At 62.6% G+C, this 4,489-nt stretch overlaps 1 pseudogene; it reads left to right on the forward strand.

Moving 5' to 3' along the window:
* The first annotated feature begins 289 nt into the window (after window positions 1–289).
* Window positions 290–1,675, forward strand: LOC115855105 (zinc finger protein 384-like; annotated as a pseudogene).
* The last annotated feature ends 2,814 nt before the right edge of the window (window positions 1,676–4,489 follow it).

Below are 4,489 nucleotides of genomic sequence, written 5' to 3' on the forward strand. Positions count from 1 at the left end.
ACATCTGGGAGTGCCAGCCTCTAGTCCTCCATCAGCCCGAGCTTGGAGGATTACGAGGGTGAGGAGAGAGAAAGTGCCCACGCTGGAAAAGTCTCTATGAGGTCACAGCAAACCCTTCCCCTGAGCACCAACCCCAATGTTAAAAGCCATGCTTGGGCGGGGAGGCTGCCGGATTTCCCTACCAGCTCAGTACTCCACAGCCATTCAGGAGGGCTGACGTTCCTTCTGAGAGAGGCTGAGAATAAGGATGGTATCCTGTGGGGGAAGGCCGTGCCTGAGGCCCAAGGAGATGGAGCCGTGGCCTGTCAAGGAAGAAGAGGACTTTTCCCACCGAGAGGAGCTGCAGAAAGAGGGGACCAGAATGGCTTTCCCCTCTACCTGGCGGACGCAGCACAGGTCTCCACGAGCTGGCCAGGTGCTCCAGCTGGACGGTGCTGCTGGTGACAATGAGGCAGAGGTCCTCGTGACGCTCCGCCGTCTTTAGGGGGTTGGGTCAAAGGAACACTGCGGGGAGGGTTGGGGGGCTGCGGCGCTGCGAAGCCTGGGGGGCCTGGGCCTCAGGGCAGGGCGAGAACAGATGTGCATCAACAAGGGCGAGGTCAGCTGTCCCCGGAGAAGGGCTGAGGGGCTGGCTCCACTCCCTGCCCCACCTCGCTGGCTGTGCGGCCTCGGCGCGCCTGCCCTCGGGCATCAGCGTGGACAGAGTCCAAGTCAGAGCAGCTGACCCCACAGAGCCAGGCGTCCGTTACCCAGAATATCACGGTGGTACCCGTGCCGTGGACAGGACTGCGGACTGCTGGAGTCTTCTGTTCTCAGAGGTGGAGGAGAGAAGGGGGTCAATCAAGGGCTCCCGGTTTGGTCATCACGTCCCTCTCAGGATCCCTGCGACAAAAGCCTCGTCAGCTCAGACCTCCCGAGCTTCAGCTCCCGTGAGTGTCTCAGCTCTTGCCCCGCTCACAAGCCCTGCAGGTGGTCCCTGACCTCTCTGAGAAGACAGCATTGACCCTCACAGAAGAAGGAGGTGGTGGTGGCTATTGAGGTGGCACCGTGGCTACTAAGAACCCCTGGGGCCGAGAAAAGAAGCGGATGCTGGAACCAGGGCTCCCTCTGTCCTCTCCCCGGACGATGACGACGACCGTCAGAGACAGCCGGATGTGCTCCCCGACGTTCTACTCGAAGGCAGAGATGCGGGTGCCCTCCAAGTCACACACCGAGACCAAGCCCCACAAGTGCCCATGCTGTTGCAGCCCCTCGCCAGGAGCTGCTACCTGGCTCAGCACGCGTGTATCCACTCAGGGACCAAGCCCAGGGGTGTCACTTCCGTGAGAAGTCCTTCCCGCAGCCCTCTCACTCCAGCCGCACGCCCGCAGGTGTGCACACCCAGGTGTGCACTGCCAGGATGTGAGAACACCTCCACACAGCTCGAACCTGCAGTCCCACGGGCCGCGGCGCGACAAAGGTAAACCCTGCCAGGGCCACAGCTGTCACCGGGCGCGCTCGGACACAGCCTTGCTGGAGACGCCCCCGTCCACGCACACCGTGAAGCAGGGTGTACACCTGCGCAGTCTGCAGCCGGGCCTACACGCTGGAACCACACCTGACGCAACACATGATGCGCAAACACATCCCTCCTGATTTCCTCCAGCGGTGGCCCAGGCCCAGGCCCTCACCCTAAACACCATCCTCGGCTAAAGACCAGAGAGCCCGTGGGAGAGGGTGATTCGCGACCTCGAAAAGGAGGAAGGCAATTCACACGGAGATAGAAAAGCAAACGCTTTGTAAACAAACCGCTGGGCTGCAATCCGCAGGCCTGCAAGCCCTGGGCCTGCCCAGCCTCAAGACCAAAGAGCGAGCCTGGAGTCAGCGACCACCGCGGAGACCTCAGTGGTTTACTGGCTGGGGGATCTCACACGTGCAAAGCAAAGTCCGGGAGCGACACCCCTCCGTGTGCAGCAGGCGGCGGGCAGGACAGGCACCAAGCTTCCCGCTCTGCCCGGTGAGGGCACAGGCTGAGTGCTGAGGTAACCTGCAAAGGCCCGAGGGCGGGGGCCTGGCCAGACTGGCTTCCGTGCGGCCCGTTGCACCCCGAAAGCCCGCTCTGCCGCCCTCCCACCCCGACACAAACAGGTGAGCCACGGCAAGCTGGACCGAAGGCTTTGCAGTGTTCTAAAAAATTACCGTCTAACTATGCAAACTGACACCAAGTTTTAACAGCAGAGGGAGTTTTTTTTTATGGCGATACTCAGTCGGCCCAGCACCGCAGGCATGACTCCCGGTCTGCGCCGGGTCCTGCAAAGCACCCGTGCGAGGCGCGGCCATAACGGGCGCCGGCAGCTTGCCAGCCGCGGCCGCTGAGGCGGCTAGCGATCGCTTTTTCAAACAGCACGTGCAGACCTGTGTCCACAACTACCTCACTTCTGTGGAACAGGATCCTGGAGGCGAGGGTTAGGGCGCGTTTTCAGTCGATGCTGCCAAACCGCCGTCCGCAAGGGTTGAGACAACCTGCAGAGAACTGCCGCGCTCCCGGCGGAGGGTCTGGCCCGCTTCTAGCTCTTTCCTCCCGGCAGGGCTTCCAGGGCGCCCGCCAGGAGACGCGCTCTCGCCGCCGCTTCCGAGCCTCAGCGCCTCGTCACGGGCTCCTGCCTCGGGGCCCCACGTTTCTTCCCGTCGCCACTGGCAGGAGGCCCGCGACCCCGCACCCTTCGAGCGACCCGGGTGTCCCCCAGCGCCGACAGCCCCGCCCCACGCTGCTCCAGGAAGGGCGGGAAGGAGGCCAAGGGCCGAGCTCATGGAGAGGGTCCTGGAGTTCGGGAAGGAAGTGGGTTCGGGGGGCACCCCGAACACTGAGGGGACCCGGCCCGGCGGGGACAGAGGGGGCGGGGGGCAGGCGGCTATGCCCTGCGTCCTGCCCGGACACCTCCGTCTGGCCGTGGCCCTGCGCCGCCGGACCTCTCCCGGCGCCCTTCTCCCCGCGGGGCCCGAGAAGCCTCCCCGGCGGCCGGCCCCGGACGCCGGACTCAGTCACCGTCGCCCGGACGACCCCCTCGTTCACTCACCTTCATCCGCACGCCACCAACACACCCCAGCCAGGCGCCCGGGGCCGCTTCCGCGCTCGGCGCGCACGTGCTCCGCCCGCACGTCCGGGGAGGCGGCGGGAAGGCGCGGTTGATACAGAGTATCCAGGCCTCCGCCAATCCCTGCAAGGGCCCCGCCCGATGACCCCCGCCCGTGCCCTGCGCCCCCTAAGTCCCGGGGCCTGCGGTTCCGCCCACCTGGGTTCGGGGCATTCCGGTGGTTCTTGGGGAGCCGAGAGGTTCTCGGGGGTCCGTGGCATTCGGGGGGCTGCACGGGAGCCGACAGGTTGGGGGGCGAGGGCGGGGCGTCAGAGGCGCCATGCAGCCTGGTTCTGCGCGTCCTCAGGCCCCAGAAGGAGCAGAGCCGGGGTCCTGGGGGTCCTGGGCTGGGGTGGAGGAGAGGGCGCCACGACCCCCGCCCCTGCAGCAGGAGGAAGCTGTGACCCTGGATTAACCCCACGCCACCGCCCTGGAGCTCTGCGGAGACAAAGCCCGGCTGGGGTCGTAGCCCGGGGGGCAGACACCCCCGCCCCTCCCGTGCCCCCGCAGCCCCAGCCGGAGGCCCCCGGTGATCCCACCCCCGCCTGACCCTGGGGCGCAGCTGCGCGCGGCGGAGAGGCCTTCGCGACGGTGGAGGCCTGGGGACCCGAGTTCTCGGTGACCCTGGTCAGCCACGCGGGGGAAGCCTCTGAAGTGCCGCCGTCCTGGCTCGGACACGGTCTGGCCTCTCCCCTGTGCAGTTTAGTTTGCGGAGATGTTGCACACAGCGAGCCGGAAGGCGCTCTAGAGAGGAGACCAGGAGGGTTTCGAGTTGCTTTTGAAAGGGTGGTCAGGGCAAAAATTCTCTGACGTCAAAGCTCATGCCTGAACGTATGCAAAAGACTTAGGCAGAAAGAGAAACATTTCAGCGTTTGTTCACTTGAAAATCTGGAAACGACCCAAGAGTCCGGTGGAATATTGCTAAACACATCACACTTCAGAAACAGGATGGGCTCCTGGAGGGTAATTAGTAGTTGCCGGGAGAAAGAATGCTTCCTGACCGGACTAGTGATACATTGTACAATAAAAACGGCTGTTACAAAGCAATGTGAGTGAGACGAGCCCGTTTGAAAAGTACAGACACAAAATGATGTATGCCACATCGTTAAACCCTGGTTGCCACCGGGTGACAAAATTATTGTTGTATTACTTTTATTTGGCTTTAAAATTTTCTTCTTTTGCTTATCCATGTTTCCTAATTTTTATAAAAAGACAATCTTCTGTTTTTCTCGTTTTAAGGTTCTTTTCAAGAAGTGGGAGAAAAAACATTGACAACAGGGTTGGGGGAAGCAATCCCCACCGTCCAAGTATACTAAGGCGGATATGGGTGAACAGAGAGGAAATTGGAGATTTGCTGCAGGAAACCCTCCTGTTGT

The sequence above is a fragment of the Globicephala melas genome, unplaced genomic scaffold (genome assembly GCF_963455315.2).
Source record: "Globicephala melas unplaced genomic scaffold, mGloMel1.2 SCAFFOLD_138, whole genome shotgun sequence".
Taxonomy (NCBI): domain Eukaryota; kingdom Metazoa; phylum Chordata; class Mammalia; order Artiodactyla; family Delphinidae; genus Globicephala; species Globicephala melas.